Source organism: Eleutherodactylus coqui, chromosome 5 (genome assembly GCF_035609145.1).
Source record: "Eleutherodactylus coqui strain aEleCoq1 chromosome 5, aEleCoq1.hap1, whole genome shotgun sequence".
Classification (NCBI taxonomy): domain Eukaryota; kingdom Metazoa; phylum Chordata; class Amphibia; order Anura; family Eleutherodactylidae; genus Eleutherodactylus; species Eleutherodactylus coqui.
Genome location: NC_089841.1, coordinates 12,625,841 through 12,649,423, shown reverse-complemented (window position 1 = coordinate 12,649,423; position 23,583 = coordinate 12,625,841). Strand labels below are relative to the sequence as shown.

At 47.0% G+C, this 23,583-nt stretch overlaps 1 pseudogene; it reads right to left on the bottom strand.

Moving 5' to 3' along the window:
- Window positions 1–23,583, bottom strand: part of LOC136628693 (zinc finger protein 585A-like) — a 106,877-nt pseudogene that overhangs the window by 46,273 nt on the left and 37,021 nt on the right.

The following is a 23,583-nucleotide window of genomic DNA, read 5'->3' as shown; positions in this document are numbered from 1 at the left end:
TTCTCCCAGCAGTCAGAATGTCTTCCATCCCCCCCAGCAATTCTCCCAGCAGTAAGAATGTCTCCCATCCCCCCCCCAGCGATTCTCCCAGCAGTCAGAATGTCTCCCATCCCCCCCAGCGATTATCCCAGCAGTCAGAATGTCTCCCATCCCCCCCCCAGCGATTATCCCAGCAGTCAGAATGTCTCCCATCCCCCCCAGCAATTCTCCCAGCAGTAAGAATGTCTCCCCCCCCCAGCGATTCTCACACAATGGCTATTTTATTCAGCCTGGAAGGGGGAAGCAGCGGCCTACAAAACCTCAGTGGTCGCTGCAGCCGTCATCTAGATATATAAAAACGAAGTATGTATGTATGTCTGTCTTCGCAGCAACGCGCGACGGGTACGCTAGTTTTATATAAAGGAAACGTCGCATGGTTGCCTCCACGTGGGGTTTCCTGGGTAACGTAGAGAACTATGCAAAATGGTGAACATAAGTTTTTCCTCAGTATCTCTAAAGTACCCACGACTTCATAAGATTTTCTGTGTGAACACAAGATAAACACCAGTACCAAATTAACTCGGGCGAAGCCGGGTATATCAGCTAGTTTATATATATATATATATATATATATATATATATATATATATATATACACACATATCTATCTATCTATCTACACACATACATACACATTATATATATATACACACATATCTATCTATCTATCTACACACATACATATATATATATATATATATACACATACACATATATCTATCTATCTACACACACACATTATATATATATATATATCTATATACCTTATATATATATACACATATCTATCTATCTATCTATCTATCTATCTACACACACTCACACACGTACATATGTGGGGAAAAAAAATCCCAGAGACAAATAGGTCCTCACTGTGGAAAGTATAGCTCACTGTAGAGAACCTTTTAATGGATATTAATCAATCTAAAATATAACTTATAATAATAATTATCTAACATTTAGACACAATTGTGGACCACAATACACGTGTACACATACAAACATATACATACATGGGTTTAGATAGCCAATAGTGACAATCCAAATGAGAACTACTGTTACGTTACAGTTATAATTCACGTACCAAAATACTCAATAGGATATAAAGTCCTCAGAGGGGCTAAAACTCCTTTCTTTCTTACAGTGTGAGCACCACATGTGCGTTCAGAGTTACTCTTATGACAGCCATCATCAGAGCTGTAAGACTTCTATGTAATAGAAGGGGAAAGAAAGTGTCTAAGTTCCACAGTGGGGGCGTCCTTTTAGGGAAACGATAGCTATATGCAGTCAACATGGGAGCTGTACAGCATAACGTACCATACAGCGGCAGCATTGTGGAACCCATGTATGTATATGTTTGTATGTGTACACGTGTATTGTGGTCTCCAATTGTGTCTAAATGTTAGATAATTATTATTAAAAGTTATATTTTAGATTGAGTTGATATATCCATTAAAAGTTTCTCTACAGTGATCTACACGTATATGTGTCACTCACCGGCCCCGCTCTGCTCATGCGGCGGCTGCCCGGCAGCCAGCACATGAAAGAGCCGGCGCCGCGGGAGAGGTGAGTGCCTGCGCTGCTCTCTGCAGGCGCTCGGGTCGGGTCCCGAGCGGAGAATTCTCGCAGCCGGATCCGACCCGGTCGTCTGCAGGCGGCCATAAGAGTACATTCCTGCTACACCCATGGAGAAGTGGGCTGGGAGGGCCAGAGAGACAGCTCAGTGGAGCTGGGAGGACTGCTAGCCCCAGGGTCTGGTGCAGACCAGGAAGGCAGGAGGTTGACTGGGTTGACCACCCTAACCTCAACACCCAGGTGGGGTGAGTATATGGACTTTATGTTTTACTGAAGTACGATATATGGACTCCGTTTACGTTGTTTGTGCTGTGAATAAAGACTGGCAGGAGCCAGGTTTAAAGAACATCCATGTCTCCAGAGAGAGTGTTTCTACACAGCTGGTGCCCATTCCGGTCCGGAAGTTGGCGATCCGCAGGCAAGTAGACCCCGGCTGGCCACAATAAATATATATATATCTATATATACACACACATACATACATACACACACACACATATGAGAGAAAGAGACAGAGAAAGAATTCTGGCCTTACCACCATTTAGGATTTATTAGTTAAAAGACTAAATACATCTTTAGTACAGAAAAAGAAAACAAGAAATGGGGGATTTATCAATATTTGCAGAGACACCTGTCATCTCAGAATTAAATGTCAGGAATTTACAAAGAATATAGCATCATGGTGACCCCACGTCATCTTTCACATAAACCCATCAGAACATATACATCTGTCTTTTCATTAGCAAACTTGCCTATCAAAAATAATAATTATGCAAGGGGCGACAAGTTTACCAAAACAACAGGAATTCTTGGCATATAAAGAATCAATTAGCTCTAAAATGAACAATTATAAACTGTTACAAATTCAAAACTAGCATTGTACAGGGTAAAACAGCAGGAGGAAAGGAATAGTTATGTATTCCGAGAAAATCCCAGTTTTAGAGTTTGTCACGTGTATTCTTATGTATATCTGGGATTTTCAACAATTGTCTATTTTTAATAATAGTAAATCCACTAAGTCCAACAAAGCATCTAAGCCGGTGCTCATTAGGAACTTTCAGAAGTCAGAGCTCCCCAAAGTCACTCATAATTCTACACAAGCAGTCTTAAAATACAATATTTTCAGAAATACAGCATTAAATCAGAATGATACACAGTTACAGAATACAAATATTTTGTACTATTTGTCAATAAAACTAGTTTGGAGAAGAAAAGAATGCTAATTTCCCGTGTGAATTCCCTGATGCCTAAAGACACTTCTTTGCTGGGCAAAACATTGCCCACATTCTGAACATTAAAATGGCTTCTCCCCTGTGTGAATATATTGGTGTGTAACAAGAGCTGCTTTCGCAGCAAAACATTTTCCACATTCTGCACATGAAAATGGCTTCTCTCCTGTGTGAATTCTCTGATGTGAAACAAGATGTGTTTTCTGATTAAAACATTTCCCACATTCTGTACACGAAAATGGCTTCTCCCCTGTGTGAATTCTCTTATGTTCAACAACATATGATTTCCATTTAAAACATTTTCCACATTCTGCACATGAAAATGGCTTCTCTCCTGTGTGAGTTCTCTGATGTAAAACAAGAAGTGATTTCCGATTAAAACATTTCCCACATTCTGTACATGAAAATGGCTTCTCCCCTGTGTGAGTTCTCTGATGTGTAGCAAAAGTTGTTTGATGGGTAAAACATTTCCCACATTCTTTACACGAAAATGGCTTCTCCCCTGTGTGAATTCTCTGATGTGAAACAAGATATGATTTGCATTTAAAACATTTCCCACATTCTGAACAGGAAAAAGGCTTATCTGCTGTGTGAATTCTCTGATGTGAAACAAGCTCTGATTTCCATTTAAAACATTTCCCACATTCTGAACATGAAAATGGCTTCTCCCCTGTGTGAGTTCTTTGATGTAAAACAAGAAGTGATTTCCGATTAAAACATTTCCCACATTCTGAACATGAAAATGGCTTCTCCCCTGTGTGAGTTCTCTGATGTGAAACAAGCTCTGATTTCCATTTAAAACATTTCCCACATTCTGAACATGAAAATGGCTTCTCCCCTGTGTGAGTTCTTTGATGTGAAACAAGAAGTGATTTCCATTTAAAACATTTCCCACATTCTGAACATGAAAATGCCTTCTCTCCTGTGTGAATTCTCTGATGTGAAACAAGATGTGTTTTCTGATTAAAACATTTCCCACATTCTGTACACGAAAATGGCTTCTCCCCTGTGTGAATTCTCTTATGTTCAACAACATATGATTTCCATTTAAAACATTTTCCACATTCTGAACAGGAAAAAGGCTTATCTGCTTTGTGAATTCTCTGATGTAAAACAAGAAGTGATTTCCGATTAAAACATTTCCCACATTCTGAACATGAAAATGGCTTCTCTCCTGTGTGAATTCTCTGATGACTAACAAGACATGATTTCTGAGTAAAACATTTCTCACATTCTGAACATGAAAATGGTTTCTCTCCTGTGTGAATTCTCTGATGTGAAACAAGATATGGTTTCAATTTAAAACATTTCCCACATTCTGAACAGGAAAAAGGCTTCTCCCCTGTAGGATCTCCTTGATGTTTAGCCTTCCTCCTGTGACTTTTCACCTGTTTACCAGTCTGTGATGGATGAGAAGATGGGACCTGTATAAGAGGATCAGATGATGGATCTTTGCTGTGAAGAGCTGATGGGATATCTGGGATAATGGCGGGTTCTTCATATGCATCTTGTGTGATACCACAATCTTCTGCTTTACAGTCCACAGATATCAGACATCCCTCGGAGCTCCCAATACAGTCACGTGCTAAGAAGTAAACAGATTTTTACTATGTTTGAACAATATACCATATTTTTCAGACCATAAGAGGCACCTAAGTTTTAGTTGGAAGTAAGAAAAAAATATTTCAAACCAAATGGTGTGCAAAAACGTTTAACAGAGTAAACATCTGCAGCCGACACACTGTTATGGGGGTATCTTCAGCAGAGACACTCTTAGGAGAACATCTGTGGCCAACACTAATATAGGGACATGGGGGTATAATGCACAATATATGTAGATATTAAGGAGGGGGTGGGGAGAGGGTTTTTTGTACCTTGAAGCCCCGCACAGAAATAAAGCATGCCGCGATTTGTTTGCCGCATGAGATTTCGCGCTGCCGTCTGCATAGGATTGAGTAACTGCCTTATCCGAGCGTGCTTACTTATCCTAATGATGTGCTGTTCAGATCACTGCAGTGATGTAGTAGAGTCCAGACTCTTCATGGTACTGGTGAATATTTTATTGGGGGGGGGGTAGACTGGGAACTAATGAGAGGAGGCCAGGACCCCTGTAAAACTGTTTGTCCTACTTGAGTCCCTGAACCCGATTCACTTGCATCGGTCATTAGCTAAACCAAAAGGATCCTCGTGCCACTGTATTTCTTTGCTCAGGTTATTGGATAGAGGCCACCAGGTCAATGACCTCTTAGTTAGGGGGGATAACCTAATAACATTTTTTTCCTATGGATATCTGCCTCCTGTCCCACTTGGACAGAACCTCCCTTTGGAGGGGCCTAGAATGTGCTAGAGCCCACGCACCATGGTTATGTATACAGATGATGAGCCTGAACCTGTATCCAGCAGTACCCCAAGGAATACTTCTTCAGTGTCCAGGGTCAGACTTGATTTTCTTTTTTTAAACTCGTTTTATTGACAAGTAAACAGCTTGTACAACATAACAACTGCAGTACATAGACATTCATAAAGTTTAGAGATCAGGCATCTATAAGATATATAGTAATTGTTCTATACAATACTCTCATCGGTGGATAGGAGAGGAAGAGAGGATTGGGGGAGTAGAGGAGTAATGGGGAAGCATCCAATAGTGGGTTCATAGAAGGGACGTAGAGGTGAGGTGTTTTGGGTAGGTAAACCAATATAGGGGTTGATCAGTCTGTATTTTCAGGATAACGTTGCCGCCTTTGTAACGCCGATATGACTAGGGTGAGAGGTTGCTGGGGAAGAGGGTTAGCGACGAGTCGCACCACTGGCCCCATACCTTTTGGAATTTGTCCTGGCATTTGCGTGCTTTATATATCAGGTTGTTGTACGGTATGGTTGAGTTGGTAATCTTTCTCCACATTGTCAGAGTCGGACCTCTTGGGTCCATCCAGCGTATCGCAATAACCTTTCTGGCTAGGAATAATACTTCCCGCAAGAAGATTCTATCATAGTGGTGCCAATGTTATGCGTCGAGGACGCCAAAGAGGCAGATTTCTGGAGTGATGGGAACCGGGACGTCCAGGATCGGGGAAAGCAAGTTTGTGACTTCGTTCCAGTATGACCGGATCTGTGGGCAGTCCCAAATCCTGTGTCAAAAGTCCGGACTTGATTTTCTTTAATTTATTATCCACCCCAGACCTGACAAAAGCTCTATCGTCTGGGTCAGATCAGTTAACATGGTAGGTTTATCATCTGCAATAATTAACATTTCATCCAGGTATGGGACAATATTAACCCCTTGAGCTCTGAGGTGAGCTATTGGCTCTATCATTATTTTAGAAAATAAATGTGGGGCCATCGCCGACCAAAAGGCCGACAGACAAACTGAAAATGGTGAACGACTGTGTCCATTTGAACTGCAAGCCTAATGTATTTTTGGTTAGTTTGATGGACTGGTATATGGCAATAAGCACCCTTTAATCTAAGGTACGTAAGATGCTGCTTAGCTTTATCAGAGATATAGTAGATTTAATGGTTTCCCTTTTAAATCTCCGAACTGTAATATATTTATGAGACTTCTAAGATGTGTTATTATTCTTCAGGGCCCGTTGGGCTTGGTAACTATAAATATTTTTGAATAGGCTCTACTGCACCTCTGTGTAAGAGCTCCTTCACCCCTTGTTGTATTTCTTGCTGGAAATCTATGGGCTGATTAGTTGTAATCACAGATCTCCCAGGTGGTAGTGAGTAAAATGTTATCCTATAACCCTGCTGGATTATTGGCAGTACCCATGCATTATCAGAAATCAGATATTCCCATAGTAAAGGAGCCATCTGCCCCCCACTGGCTGTTTGACTTCAGAGGATATTTGAAGTGGGAATGGTAGTAGAGGGTTTTTACCTTTCCTTCCCTTAGGATAAGACCATCTGCCATGTTCTTTCCCTCTGGTCTGTCTCCGTGGGTAGCCAGGTCTGCATGGAGGAAGAGGGTCTCTTGGCCTAAACTCTCTGGGTAATCTCTTCTGTTTTCCAGCTTTTTCCAGGATTTTATTTAGTTCAGAAACAAAAACAAATATTCACCCCAAAGGGAATGGTGCATAGATGGTTTTGGACGTTGGATCTGCTCTCTCCATGCTTTCACCCATAAGGCCCTCCTAGAGGCATTAATCAGACTTGCATTTCTTGTAGCAATCCAGAGGGATTCTACAGATGCATCTGCCAAGAAACCGGTCACTTTTTTAAGTAAAGGGATACTCTTTCATCTCTCTTCCCTGGAGGTTCTTTGTTTTAGACTGTCCTCCAGTCTTGTGAGCCTGAGAAACATAGTTCTGGCCACGGATGTGGCTACAACATCAGGCTCTATCAGGGTAGATGTGGCTTCCCATGATCTCCTAAGTAATAGATCGGCTTTTTTGTCCATAGGTTCCGGTAGTTGAGAGGATTCCTCAAATGAAAGGTAGGTATTTCTGGTTGCTTTAGCCACAGGTGAATATACTTTGGGAATTTCACTCCATAGGCTTGTCTCCTCTTAATTAAATAGGAGTCTCCCTTTGAAGAGAGAGTTGACCTCTCGCGAAATTACCATGTCTGTATAGAACTAGACTGAGGGAAAGACTGCAAGTCCAAAATCTATTAAAATGCTATGAAGCAGCCCAGGTGGCTCAATTGATTCTACTTCCCTCCACTTCGAATACTCCCCTCTGGTCGGTCATCCATAGAGGCCACAGAGGTCCTTCCTCTCACTATAGAATCCATCTTGTAGAACCCACCGATAAATAGACCCCTCATCACTAACCCGATAACAAAACATCCTCTTAAAATCTGGTACTATATCAAATACTTTAGGAGGCTTAATGTCTCCCCATTTGCCCATTCTACCATATTCTCTATTTCCTCCTGCAATAACTCTTCCTAATCATTTAAAGTTTGGATAGACAGAGATCTCACAAAAATATATCATCTACTATTGTTAGAAATAATCACTCCATTCCCCACCCTCCAAATAAAGACTTTGACTTCCCATCCTCTGACGTACAAGAACACAAACAATCCCCTGACTTTAACCGCTCTTGAAATCTTTTCCCTAAGACGCCCACAAGCTACAGGCCTCATCCCCCAAATATACTGTAGACTGGTCAACTCCTCTTACCAGACACAACTGCCGTATATCTCACGCTGGGAGGAAGACACGGGCAACACTCCTTCTGATGAAGATTAGTGCTGCAAAATACTGCAATATACATAAAACTCCCTGGGCAGTGTTGCTAAATAGAGATGAGCGAGCACACTCGTCCGAGCTTGATACTCGTTCGAGTATTTCCCTTCCCCACATGTTTAGCGCCATTTTCTAGCCAATAAACCTGTGGGGAAGGCATTACCACTTCCTGCTGTAACGTGCCAGACCTCTGCCCGCCAACAGCAATGAGTGGCTGGCGGGATCAGGTGACCGCGGAGTACTTAAACTGGTCCCGCCCGCGGCTCGCCTCAGACGCATGCTTGCAGAGGTTAGGGAAAGTGCTGATGCTGATATAGGAAAAGTGTTAGAGTAGGATCCTCTCTTCAAGAACCCCAACGGTCCTCCTTAGGGCTACTCCTCATCGTGTGCATTACTGTTGTGGCTGGCTGGGAGCACCATTTTTTTTTAAGCATCTAGGCCTGTGCAGATCATTTCAGCTATACCGTTCTATGTGTGCAGTGCATTAGGCAGAGGTCTCATTGCTAAATAGTACGCTGATATTTCCTGGGCCACTGCAGACCACTTCAGCTAGACCGTACTGTGTGTGCAGGGCATTAGGCAGAGGTCTCATCGCTAAATAGTATGCAAATATTTCCTGGGCCACTGCAGAACAGCATTTCACAGATACCATTCTCTGTATTGGGTGAAGTAGCCGCAGTTATTAGCACTGTCCACTAGCTGTATAGCTTTCTGCCCCTGTGCAGAGCGTTTCACAATACCCTTTCCTTGAGTGCGGTGAAGTAGCCACAGTTATCAGCACTATCCACTGGCTATATAGTTTTCTGCCCCTGTGCAGAGCGTCGCACAATACCCTTTCCTTGGGGGCGTTGAGGTAGCCGCAGTTAGCAGCACTATCCACTGGCTTTAGAGTTTTCTCCCACTCCATACAGCCTCTCTTATTTACAAGTCTCTGTGAGCGGTAAATGACCCCTAGGTATCAGCGCAAGACAGCAGTTAAATTTTTTCCAGTCATAGCATAGAGCCTCCGCTATCTACAAGTCTCTGTGTGTGGTGTATTAGCCACAGTTGTCATCGCTGTACAGTGGGGAAATGTATTTGGGCCCTGCTCAATCCTTAATCCCACATGATGAGGGGTAAGGGTCGAGGATGTGGCTGTGGTCGTCCAAGTGAGGGTGTGGGCACAGGCCGAGGTCCAGGGCGGGGTGAATCACAGTCGGCTGCTGAGGGATTAGGAGAGTGCCAAGTCCATATGCTCCCCAGATTCATATCACAATTTGGGGGTCTGCGTGGTAGAGCTTTATTAGAAGCAGAGTAGTGCGATCAGGTCCTGTCGTGGATGGCAGAAAATGCGTCCAGCAATGAATCGACCCCCCAGTCTTCTATGCAGTCCACTACTCCCAGCCTAGGGACTGCAACTCTGAATCCTCTGGCTGCTCCTCCTTCCTCCCAGCCTGGTCACTCCAGGTAAATGACAGATTCTGAGAAGGCAGACTACCAGGAACTGTTCTCGGGTCCCTTCCCCGAGTGGGAAAAAATGGTTCTTCTTTAACCTGAGGAGTTTGTCGTGACCGATGCCCAACATTTGGAAAGTTCCCTGAGTCCGGGTGATGAGGCTGGGGACTTGCGGCAACCGATGAGGATGATGAGACACAGTTGTCTGTCGTTGAGGTAGTAGTAAGGGCAGGAAATCGGAGGGAGGAGTGCACAGAGAATTCGGAGGTAGAGCTGATGGATGATGAGGTGACTGACCCCACCTGGCTTGCTAAGCCTACTGAAGACAGGGATTCAAAGGGGGAGGCAAGTGCAGCAGCAGGACAGGTTAGAAGAGGCAGAGGGGTGGTCAAGGGGAAAGGCAGGGGCAGAGCAAAGAATCCCCCAACTGTTTCCCACAGCACCCCCTCGCGGCAAGCCTCCATGCAGAGGGCTAGGTGTTCAAAAGGTGTGGATGTTTTTTAGTGAGAGCGTAAACGACCGACGAACAGTGGTGTGCAAGCTGTGCCGCACCAAGATCAGCCAGAGAGCCACCACAACCAGCCTCACCACCACCAGCATACGCAGGCATATGATGGCCAAGCACCCCACAAGGTGGGACGAAGGCCATTCACCGCCTCCAGGTCCAATCCCAACCTCTTCCCCTGTGCCACAACCTGGCACAGAGATCCAATCCCCCTTCCAGGACGCAGGCATGAGCGCCTTCCGGACTGCACCCACACCCTCACCTCCACGGTCCTGCACTCCATCCAGCAATGTCTCTCAGCTGAGCATTCAGCTATCGCTAACACAAGCGTTGGAGTGAATGCACAAGCTTTAAATGTGCACATTGCCAAATTAAATCAGACTAGAGATGCTGCCGTACAGGCTTGTGGAAACGGAGGCTTTCAAAATCATAATGGCGATGGTCCCGTGCTACTCGGTCCCTAGTCGCCACTATTTTTCCCAGTGCGCCCTCCCCACCCTACACCAGCACGTCTCCCGCAACATTAACCGTGCCCTCACCAATGCAGTCACTGGGAAGGTCCACTTAACGACGGACATGTGGATAAGTATCCTTGGTGATTTCAACATTCCTACTAACGACTCTAGCTCCTCATCTGCCTCCCGGATTTTAACACTTACCTCCTCCCTTGGCTTATCACTAATCTCTGATTCCCCCACTCAGAGATGGTAACACTCTCAATTTAGTTTTCCTCCGTCTCTGCTCTGCTTCTCACTTTACTAACTCCCCACTTCCACTCTCAGATCACAACCTTCTCTCTTTCTCCATCAGGCACCCTAGCATCTCTCCTGACCCTCTTATCTATCGCACCTCTAGGAACCTCCAGTCTGTCTGCACTAAACAGTTTGCCGAAACTATTCAGTCCTCCCTATCGCCTATCTCTCGCCTCCCCTGCCCTAACCTGGCAGCTGAATACTACCACACCACCCTCAGCCGTGCCCTGGATGATGTGGCACCACCCGTGACGCGAGCCGTCAAACGCAGACCACGGCAACCTTGACTCACGTCCCAAACGCGCATCATCCGGCGGTGCTCTAGGTGCGCCGAGCGGCTGTGGAGAAAGTCAAAGCTGCCGGCAGACTTCCCCCACTTCAAATTCATGCTTAAAACGTATAACCTAGCCCTTCACCATGCCAAACAAGTTTATTTCACCTCCCTTGTCTCCTCACTATCCCACAACCCCAAACAACTCTTTGAGACCTTTCACTCCCTTCTCAGCCCCAAGGAACAGGCCCCTGCGACAGACCTGACTGCTGGAGAACTAGCTGCCTATTTCAAAGAAAAAAAATCGACCACATTCAAAAAGAAATCTCTGAAAGCTGCATGGCTAGCCCTGATCCCAGTTTCATCAGCACTGCACCCAGCACCTACCCACTATCTACGCTAGAACCAACGACAGAGGAAGAAGTCTCCAGGCTCCTTTCCGCTGCCCGCCCTACCACCTGCGCTAGCGACCCTCTCCCCTCTCATCTCCTCCGCTCCCTTTCCCCAGCTCTCATTACTCACCTTACCACAATCTGCAACCTCTCCCTAACCTCTGGCACTTTTCCCTCCTCATTCAAACACTCCATTATATCCCCTCTGCTTAAAAAACCAACCCTGGACCCGACTAATGCTGCCAACTACCGACCCGTCTCAAACCTCCCATTTATCTCCAAATTACTGGAACGCCTGGTCTACTCCCGCCTTACTCGCTTTCTCTCTGACAACTCACTCCTCGACCCCCTCCAGTCTGGCTTCCGCTCTCTACACTCGACCGAAACTGCCCTTACAAAAGTAACAAATGACCTGATGACTGCAAAGTCGAGAGGTGATTACTCCCTACTAATCCTCCTTGACTTGTCTGCTGCATTTGACACTGTCGACCATAATCTCCTTCTCACTATGCTCCACTCTATTGGTCTAAAGGATACTGCTCTCTCCTGGTTCTCCTCCTACCTCTCTGACCGCTCTTTCAGTGTTTACTTTGCTGGTTCTATCTCTGCTCCACTTCCTCTCGCTGTCGGGGTACCTCAGGGCTCAGTCCTTGGTCCCCTTCTTTTCTCTATCTATACTGCCCCAATTGGACAAACCATCCACAGATTCGGCCTCCAATACCATCTCTATGCTGACGACACCCAACTATACACCTCCTCTCGTGAGATCTCTGGCCCATTCCTCCAAAATATCACAGACTGTCTGTCCACTGTCTTTAACACTATGTCCTCCCTGTTTCTCAAACTAAACCTCTCTAAAACTGACCTCCTTGTCTTTCCACCTTCTAACCGACCTCCCCTCAACATCTCCATTCCAGTGTCTGGCACTATCATAACCCCCAGACGGCATGCCCGATGCCTTGGGGTCACACTGGACTCTGACCTCTCCTTTGCCCCCCATATCCAATCTCTGGCCCAAACATGCCACATGCACCTCAGAAATATTGCTAAAATACGTCCGTTCCTAACCACGGACACGCTAAAGACGCTCGTGGTTGCGCTCATCCACTCCCGGCTTGACTACTGCAACTCGCTACTCATTGGCCTCCCCCGCACTAGACTCGCTCCACTCCAATCCATACTAAATGCAGCAGCTAGACTCATTTTTCTATCCAGTCGTTATTCAGACGCCTCTGCATTATGCCAGTCGCTGCATTGGCTGCCCATCCACTGCAGAACTAAATTTAAACTCCTCTACCTCACTCACAAAGCTCTGCATGGCGTTGCGCCACCATACATCGCCTCCCTACTGTCAGTACACCACCCAGCGCGCTCACTCCGATCGGCTAACACCCTCAGACTAAACGCCCCTGTAATACGAACCTCTCATGCTCGCCTACAGGACTTCACTAGAGCAGCACCCATCCTCTGGAATGCTCTACCCCAAGGCATCCGGACAATTCCCGATGCACGAAATTTCAGACGTGCCTTAAAAACGCACCTCTTCAGGGAAGCATACCAAATCTCCTGACCTAATCCCTCGCCCCTCCCTATGGTGCTCCACCCTGTTTGCCTTCTGATAAATGATCTGTACATAAAATTTCCTATTGCCTGTGTTCCCCAACCCCTGCACCTACTGTACCACCCTCAACCCATTTGTGTCTAACCCAATGTATCTCACATTGTAATTGTTGCAATTGTTGTATTGTTTTGCATTTATCCATGCCTGAAAGCGCTGCGGAATAAGTTGGCGCTATACAAATAAAGATTATTATTATATTATATAAGTATTGGCGGGCAGAGCCACTATATCTCCCTGACGGCACATTGGGTGAACTTGGTGGAGGCTGAGGCTGAGTCAGAGCCTGGGACCGCTCACGTGCTACCCACACCAAGAATAGCAGGTCCTACCTCGGTGCTGGTATCTGCAGCGTATTATGCCACCTCCTCCAACCCCCCCTCCTCCTCCTCTGCCTCCACCTCTCAATTAAGAAGTGTGAGCACGTCGCCAGCAGTCTTTAGCGTGGCAGCACAGCGGTGGGCAAGCGTCAGCAAGCTGTGTTGAAACTAATCAGCTTAGGTGACAAGAGGGGAGGTGCGGGTATCAGGCAGCATGTCCAGCGCAGGTAGGGGAACACTTTCCAAGGCCTTTGCCAGTTTTATGGCTCCCCAGCAAGACTTTGTCACCACTCCCCAGTCAAGGCTGAGTCCGATGGAGCACTGTAAAAAGATAGTGAGGGAGTACATAGCCGACCATATCACCGTCCCCAGTGATGCCTCTGCTCCATACAACTATTGGGTGTCAAAGCTGGACACATGGCACGAGCTTGCGCTATACGCCCTGGAGGTGCTGGCCTGCCCTGCCGCTAGCGTCTTGTCAGAGAGGGTGTTTAGTGTTGCTGTGGGGGATAATCATCTCAGATAAGCGTAACTGCCTGTCAACTCACAGAGCCGACATGCTTACCCTCAAAGATGAACAAAGGCTGGATTTCCCCAGACTTCTCTTCTCCACCAGTAGAAAGCAGCGGATCCTAAAGATTCTTTTCGCTGCAACAGAAGAAAAATGCATCCTCTATCACCCCAAAAAAACGGGAGAATTAGCTTCGACTATCCCTCTCGGATATTATTACTCCTCTTCCTCCTACTCCTCCTCCTAAAAAAACAGTATGTCATCACGCTGAACTGCCAATTTTTCTGCGGCCCAAAAGGCTCTGTTAATTAGTTTTACAGTTTTTAAAAGTTTTAAAAGTTTAACTCAAACCAATTTTTTCGGAGGGCTATCTCCAGGCTCTGTTACAAATTAAGCAACAACGAGCTGTATCTTTAAAAAATGTTTAGGGGTTTCACCTGCCCTCGGAGTTCAGCAATTTTTCAGGGGTACACTTGTACTCTTGGTACACCAATCTTTCCGGCCTATACTCTTACTACTGAAAGGTTTGAGCGGTTCGCCTATACACTTGCTACAGAAAGATCACAGGGGTCCGCCTATACTCTTGCTACTGAAAGGTCACAGGGGTCCGCCTATACTCTTGCTACTGAAAGGTCACAGGGGTCCGCCTATACTCTTGCTACTGAAAGGTCACAGGGGTCTGCCTATACTCTTGCTACTGAAAGGTTTGAGCGGTCCGCCTATACTCTTGCTACTGAAAGGTCACAGGGGTCCGCCTATACTCTTGCTACAGAAATGTTACAGGGGTCCGCCTATACTCTTGCTACTGAAAGGTTTGAGCGGTTCGCCTATACTCTTGCTACTGAAAGGTTTGAGCGGTTCGCCTATACTCTTGCTACTGAAAGGTTTGAGCGGTTCGCCTATACTCTTGCTATTGAAAGGTTTGAGCGGTTCGCCTATACTCTTGCTATTGAAAGGTTTGAGCGGTTCGCCTATAAGAAAGGTCACAGGGGTCTGCCTATACTCTTGCTACTGAAAGGTCACAGGGGTCTGCCTATACTCTTGCTACTGAAAGGTTTGAGCGGTCCGCCTATACTCTTGCTACTGAAAGGTCACAGGGGTCCGCCTATACTCTTGCTACAGAAATGTTACAGGGGTCTGCCTATACTCTTGCTACAGAAATGTTTGAGCGGTTCGCCTATACTCTTGCTACTGAAAGGTTTGAGCGGTTCGCCTATACTCTTGCTACTGAAAGGTTTGAGCGGTTCGCCTATACTCTTGCTACTGAAAGGTTTGAGCGGTTCGCCTATACTCTTGCTACTGAAAGGTTTGAGCGGTTCGCCTATACTCTTGCTATTGAAAGGTTTGAGCGGTTCGCCTATAAGAAAGGTCACAGGGGTCTGCCTATACTCTTGCTACTGAAAGGTCACAGGGGTCTGCCTATACTCTTGCTACTGAAAGGTTTGAGCGGTCCGCCTATACTCTTGCTACTGAAAGGTCACAGGGGTCCGCCTATACTCTTGCTACAGAAATGTTACAGGGGTCTGCCTATACTCTTGCTACAGAAATGTTTGAGCGGTTCGCCTATACTCTTGCTACTGAAAGGTTTGAGCGGTTCGCCTATACTCTTGCTACTGAAAGGTTTGAGCGGTTCGCCTATACTCTTGCTACTGAAAGGTTTGAGCGGTTCGCCTATACTCTTGCTACTGAAAGGTTTGAGCGGTTCGCCTATACTCTTGCTACTGAAAGGTTTGAGCGGTTCGCCTATACTCTTGCTACAGAAATGTTACAGGGGTCTGCCTATACTCTTGCTACTGAAAGGTTTGAGCGGTTCGCCTATACTCTTGCTACTGAAAGGTTTGAGCGGTTCGCCTATACTCTTGCTACTGAAAGGTTTGAGCGGTTCGCCTATACTCTTGCTACTGAAAGGTTTGAGCGGTTCGCCTATACTCTTGCTACTGAAAGGTTTGAGCGGTTCGCCTATACTCTTGCTACTGAAAGGTTTGAGCGGTTCGCCTATACTCTTGCTACTGAAAGGTTTGAGCGGTTCGCCTATACTCTTGCTACTGAAAGATTTGAGCAGTTCGCCTATACTCTTGCTACAGAAATGTTTCAGGGGTCCACCTATACACTTGCTATTGAAAGGTTTGAGCGGTTCGCCTATACTCTTGCTACTGAAAGGTTTGAGGGGTTCGCCTATACTCTTGCTACAGAAATGTTACAGGGGTCCGCCTATACTCTTGCTACAGAAATGTTACAGGGGTCCGCCTATACTCTTGCTACAGAAATGTTACAGGGGTCCGCCTATACTCTTGCTACAGAAATGTTACAGGGGTCCGCCTATACTCTTGCTACAGAAATGTTTCAGGGGTCCGCCTATACACTTGCTATTGAAAAGTTTGAGCGGTTCGCATATACTCTTGCTACTGAAAGGATTGAGGGGTTCGCCTATACTCTTGCTACTGAAAGGTTTGAGGGGTTCGCCTATACTCTTGCTACTGAAAGGTTTGAGGGGTTCGCCTATACTCTTGCTACAGAAATGATTCAGGGATCTGCCTATACTGTGGATGCACAAAGGTTTTCCATAGGGGTATTCAGCTGTCTGGCACAAATACACAAAATGACTTGGGCAGAAGTGTGAGTCGAGGCCGAGGTCCTGGCTGGGGGCCAACTGCGCCAAGTTTGAGCACTGTCATTTCTTCATGTGTAATACTGTCTTTGGATTTCATGGGCTCGCCTATCCTGTGGGTTCACAAAGGTTTCCCAGCGCGGTGTTCAGCTATCTGACACATACATCGAATAAATTGTGGGGGCACACATGGATTTCCCATAGCTATGTAACTCACTGCACATTGGGTCAACCAGGTGGAGGCTGGGACCGAGCCTGGCCCTGGGCCTGCTCACATGCTTCCCACACAGAGTATTGTGGGTCCTACATCAGTCATAGTTTCTTGGGTTTCTTGGGCCACCGCCTCCTCCTGCTTGGGGATCAGGGCTGGTCAACATGTATTTTCTCTCGTGTTACCACAGTTATCGGAGACACTGGTTTTGACCAATCAAAAGAAGCATAACTGAATTAAGGATACGTTCACAGCTGTACTAGCATCCAAGTCCGCTTCATGCCCACGATTGCTGAGGGTGTAGAGAAGAGGCCGAGGTCCTAGTGGGGGGGGGGGCATTTGTGCCAGGTTTGGCCTGTGGAACTTCTTCATGGTTCATCCAGTCTCTGTAGCGATGAAAGCAAGCGTAACTGATTTAATGAGACGTTCACAGCAGTACTAGCATCTGAGTCCGCTTTATGCCCACGACTGCTGAGTGTGTGGGCAGAGGTCCAGGGGGGGCGGGTGGATGGCAACTGCGCCAGGTTTGGCCTGTGGAACTTGTTCGTGGTTCATCCTGTCTTTGGAGCGATGAAAGCAACCGCGAGTGACTGCATATTGGGTCAACCTGGCTTTAGGCCCGCTCACGTGCTTCCCACACAGAGTATTGCGGGTCCTACCTCAGTCACGGTTTCTCGGGCTTTTTATGCCACCTCCTCCTCCTGCTTGGGGTCTGGGGATCAGCGCTGGTCAACATGTATTTGCTCTCGTGTTACCACAGTTATCTGAGACACTGGTTTGGACCAATCAAAAGAAGCATAACTGATTTAAGGAGACGTTCACAGCTGTACTAGCATCCGAGTCCGCTTCATGCCCACGATCGCTGAGGGTGTGGGCAGAGGCCGAGGTCCTGGGCAAGGTGAAACTCTGCAATGTGTGGGCACTCTGATTTCTTCATATTTCGTACTGTTCCTGGGTTGCAGGAGCTCGCCTATGCTGTGGGTGCGCAAAGATTTCCCATTGCGGTGTTTTAGCCATGGGGCACAAATAAACTGAATGACTTGGGTAGTGCGCAGAGTGCAGATGGCTTTCCCAAGGCATTGTTCAGCTATCTGACACATACACTGGATAAATTGTGTGGGCACACATGGATTTCCCATAGCTACGTAACTCACGGCACATTGGGTCAACCAGGTGGAGGCTGGGACCGAGCCTGGCCCTGGGCCTGCTCATGTGCTTCCCACACAGAGTATTGCGGGTCCTACCACGGTCATGGTTTGTCTGGCTTCTTATGCCACCTCCACTCCTGCTAGGGGTCTGGGGATCAGTGCTGGTCGACATGTATTTTCTCTCGTGTTACCACAGTTATCTGTAACACTGGTTTGGACCAATCAAAAGAAGCGTAACTGATTTAAGGAGACGTTCACAGCAGTACTAGTATCAGAGTCTGCTTTAAGCCCACTATTGCTGAGGGTGTAGGGCAGAGGTCGAGGTCATGGGGGGGCGGGGTGGGTGGCAACTGCGCCAGGTTTGGCCCGTGGAACTTCTTTGTGGTTCATCCCATCTTTGGAGCAATGAAAGCAACTGCAAGTGACGGCCCATTGGGTCAACCAGGTGGAGGCTGGGACCGAGCCTGACAATGGGCCCGCTCACGTGCTTCCCACACAGAGTATTGCGGGCCCTACCTCGGTCACGGTTTCTTGGGCTTATTATGCCACCTCCTCCTGCTCCTTGGGATCTGGGGAATAGCGCTGGTCGGCATGTATTATCTCTCGTATTTCGTGTTACCACAGTTATCCGAGATACTGGATTGGAGCGTTCACAGGAAGCGTAACTGATTTAATGAGACTTTCACTGTATACCTGTGGTGGTTACTTTTACGACACATCCTGCTTCAAACCAATCTTTGGTGTTAGTATGCATTGCGGAGATGTGTAAAAGTACAGGCATCTGAGTCCCCTTCGTGCCCACGTTAGCGGCTCCTGCCAATTTTGTGACGGAGGTGGCACGGGATTGGAATTATGATTGGACGTCAATTTATCATCAATTCTCATCAACAGTGTGGGCTATCGCCCACACTTTCAAGGAGGGTAGCTGCCAGACACTGCAAACCCTCTGCTGTGTGCGGCTCCGGATTCTCCTCATCCAAGACACACTTATAAATAGACATGAGGGTGGTGTGCCTATCAAGTGAGCGTTTGGCATTAGGGCAGCTGAGCGCTGCGCGGGGAAAAATTTGAGTATGCTGTGGACGCTGGCTCATGTGGATGATTGGACAGCAATGCCAGCATGTAACCCAGGAGAAGAGGCAGCAGTGTCACCCGCAGGTTGTGATTGGCCTTGGTTGCAGCTAGTGTGGTGCTTGGCTAAGATGTGCCAGCGCGTGTGCCTTGCTGCCTATGGTTTGTCCCAAATAAATTGTTAGGAGAGTGACTGCCAGGATCTTGCCCCCTATTTGGCTTAATAATGCAACCTGGAAGCCTCAGATGCATCCATGCATGCTGTCCCTGCCGTTCCCTATCCGTTTCTGTGGTGTTTCCAAGACTTTGTGAGGTTTTCCAGTGTTTCACAAATCCTCCCCTATGCGGGGCATCGGTCAGCTTGAAAAATACTCAAGTCGCCCATTGACTTCAATGGGGTTCATTACTCAAAACGAGCTCTCGAGTATTATGAAGAGCTCGACTCAAGTACCGAGCACCCGAGCATTTTGGTACTCGCTCATTTCTATTGCTAAACAAACAAATTGAAAATATTCTTCCAGATTGGCAGACATTGATCTTTTTCATTGTGGCCTTGAAACAAACCATTGCCCATTCTTAGCAAAACACATCTCTAGAGTTCACTGAGGAGAAACCCTGAATTAACTGCTATCTAATTAATTACAAATGAACTTCAATAAATATAACTAGTTGTTTATAATACCATCAAATAGCCTAGAACATCTTACAGTAATCGACTCCACCGGAGAAGGTTCCCCCCCTTACCTTCCCCCTCCAATCCCATAGCATTTCCCCATGATTTGGCCCTGGCCAGGCCATTACTCTACATTACTTACAGCCTTATAATGAAGAAGCTTGTAGCACATTGTTAAGTTCTCACTATCTGGGAAATCACCAGTTATATCCTTCTGTTATATGTCCTTGTGATTCTGTGATGTAACTAATTTACAAACTGCTTCATCTTTTACTTGTTAAACTTTACTGTAAACTTCAAAGCACAAATAAAAAATACAACATAGTAACAAAGTATGTGAGGCCAAAAAAGCCCCCTGTCCATCCAGTTCAGCCAAACCCCAATGGGGTAAAAGCCAATGTTACCCATCTAAGGAATAATAATCTGGAATATTCCCCGGATCACCGACCCTTCTGAAGCAATTACTGATAAACAATAGGAAAAACTAAACAAGTAAGTGAATCGGCCAATGAGTACCTCATGCTGCTTATCTGGGGCTTTTCCTACAGACAAGTAGATCTTGAGGGGTGAGACCTTTATGTTGGGCATGGTGTCCACGGATCAGATATCGGACTGGACATCTCTAACGGTTCTGGAAGCTCTGGTGGAATTAGTGACACTCCTGCTGGCTAAAACTACACCAATAGGTCACTTAGGAGGCCCAGTGATACAGGGGAAAGTTATGGAAGCTCGTTTGTTCGGAGATCACATCTTCTCTGCTGTATTTAGTGGTTACTACTCACCTGGGCGGTTACCTGTAGGAATCTCCTCTTCACACCGCTGATCGCCCCTCACATTTATCTCTGTAGTATTAATATTGGTCAGATCTTCATCCTGATACAAAAGCAGGGAGACAAATATTATAAAAGTCAGCAGCCGGTTGGAGAAGTCATGTGGAATGTTTTATGACATAATGATCTGACAGGAGTAGTTATCTAAGCCACATAGCTGCAGGTCTAGAAGCCGGACATAGATATTACATGGCGGCTCAATGACCCCTCAGGAACCTCATACATGTATATCTGGCATGGCTAGACACGCTGCAGGTTGTCTCAGTGGAGGAGATCAGCGTCTACCAGACACATTCGCTGCTTGTCTCCGGGGATATAAAGGAGCAGATAGATATAAATCCAACCTCTTGGCTCCTTATTCCCACCAGCAGTCTCCACCGCCAGAACACTGGGAGAAGATCCAGACAAGATATAATGTCTCTGGTCAGTGGTAATCCTGCCATCTCCACCGGCCTCATCACACAAGGAGAAGACATCTAATAAGACTGAAGACAAGAGCTTCACAGCCTTCTACAGATCAGAGGGACATCTCCATCTACCTGATGGTCCTGTGGAAGAAGAGGACGGGGACATCTCTCTGGGGTTCTTCTCTTACTGGATGGAACTGCAGGAAACACAGACGGACACTGAAGTCATTCTTTATATACAGATAATAAAGTCCCCGTGGATTTAGTCCTGTCTATTACCTGGTGATGGGAGCGGCTGGCGGGTCTCCATCATGGCCTCCTTGTACAGATCCTTGTGTCCTTCTAAATACTCCCACTCCTCCATGGAGAAATAGACAGCGACATCCTGACACCTTATAGGAACCTGACAACACAATATACAGTCATCACCCAGAAGCCTCCAGTGCTGTTACTGTATAATGTCCCAGCATCCCCTGCAGCATCACCTCTCCAGTGAGCAGCTCTATCATCTTGTTGGTGAGTTCTAGAATCTTCCGTACATTGATGTCCTCATGTATCAGGGGGTGAGGTTGGGGCCCCGTCATTGGGCTCAGAGGTCTTCCCCATCCATCACACACAGGAGCCCGACAGCTATCACTAGAGGTCTTCTTCACTACTGTGTAATCCTGTATATGGGGAGACATTAATAAACATCACTGCAGACATTTCCAGAGTCCAATTGTCGTACTCCGCGGCGGGCCAGCTCGGGGCCCTGAGGCCTGCAGAAATTTTGGTGCCAATAACGGGCTAGTCTCTAGTTTGGAGGTACTAATTTAGTACAATGCTACAATGTCAGTCGGGCAGGGTATCATGGTAACAAATCAGTTCATGACGCCAGCCCTTATACCGATCCCCAACCGGCTCCAGGCAAAAATTAATTAAAATGTGAAGAATAAAATAAAAATTGGGGACAGTCCTTTCCCCTGAATAATGGTATTAGTGTGGAACGGTACTGGTGCATCTTGTGTCCACCTGAAGAATGGGTGGGGACATGGGTTGGCTGGGATGAGATATAGGGGAGGGTCGGGTGATGTCCACAACAGCAGATTGGCTGATGCTGGGCTGCCATCTCTGCTGTTAGCGCCTGTCTCACTGTCCCAGCACCAGCCTTCAGTCAGTGATTCTGGCCCCAATGGCAGTCTCCCCGCGGCGGGCTGCAATGTGCACTACCGAGGCTGCTGTCATTCTCCCCTCCCATCTGCGCTTGTGGACCCATTGGCAGTTACCCCCCTTGCGGGCTGCAAGGTCCACTCCTGACCTCACTGTCATTTTCCACAGCGGTCTTCCATCATATCCCCTGTTGGGTCCAGTCACTAATCCCGGTGTATTTGGATCATTTCCCCTCCTTCCTCCTGTCACTCACCCCGTTGCTCACCCATGTTCCCTCCTGCTCCATCAGTATCCCCGCCAGCCTCTGCTGCAATCTGTGCTTCAGTCTTCCTCCTGCTCCACAGAAGCCGCTACCAATCCTACCATTACAGCAGCGGCGCTGTCAACTGCAGGGACCTCCAGTAGGCAGCTGTCATTCACGGCCATGGGCCTCTGTTCTCCGCTGGAATACGGTGTCAAACGCAGTTTTCTGCCGATGTGCAGGTAGCCAATCAGCAGCCGTGGGCGGTCCCTATAACTCCACCTGCACATAGCCATGTCTGCACTCATAGTTCTGGTGGAGAAAAGATGCACCAGAACCGCGTGGTACTTGTAGTGCTGGTGTTACTGTGGCAAGAAGAGATTCCAGGAGGCAGGAATACACAGTAAGCTAAAACAACAGTACATTTCTTTGAGAGCCGTCTACAATATATTAATTCACTACTAATTATTAGGAAATATAGTACCAGTGTTTCTGGTGGTGCAATGCGTTACATGGTACATCCATTACGATTCACAAACATCACACAGCTGTACTTCCATCTTGACCCCCACAGATCACACACCCAGCTCTACTCCATCCATCCTGACCCCCACACATCACACACACAGCTCTACTCCATACATCCTGACCCCCACACATCACACACACAGCTCTACTCCATCCATCCTGACCCCCACACATCACACACACAGCTCTACTCCATCCATCCTGACCCCCACACATCACACACACAGCTCTACTCCATCCATCCTGACCCCCACACATCACACACACAGCTCTACTCCATCCATCCTGACCGCCACACATCACACCCACAGCTCTACTGCATCCATCCTGACCCCCACACATCACACACACAGCTCTACTCCATTCATCATGACCCCCACACATCACACACACAGCTCTACTCCATCCATCCTGATCCCCACACATCACACACACACAGCTCTACTCCATCCATCCTGACCCCCACACATCACACACACAGCTCTACTCCATCCATCCTGACCCCCACACATCACACACACAGCTCTACTCCATCCATCCTGACCCCCACACATCACACACACAGCTCTACTCCATCCATCCTGACCCCCACACATCACACACAGCTCTACTCCGTCCATCCAGACCCCACACATCACACACACAGCTCTACTCCATCCATCCTGACCCCACACATCACACACAGCTCTACTCCATCCATCCTGACCCCCACACATCACACACACAGCTCTACTCCATACATCCTGACCCCCACACATCTCACACACAGCTCTACTCCATACATCCTGACCCCCACACATCTCACACACAGCTCTACTCCGTCCATCCAGACCCCCACACATCACACACACAGCTCTACTCCATCCATCCTGAC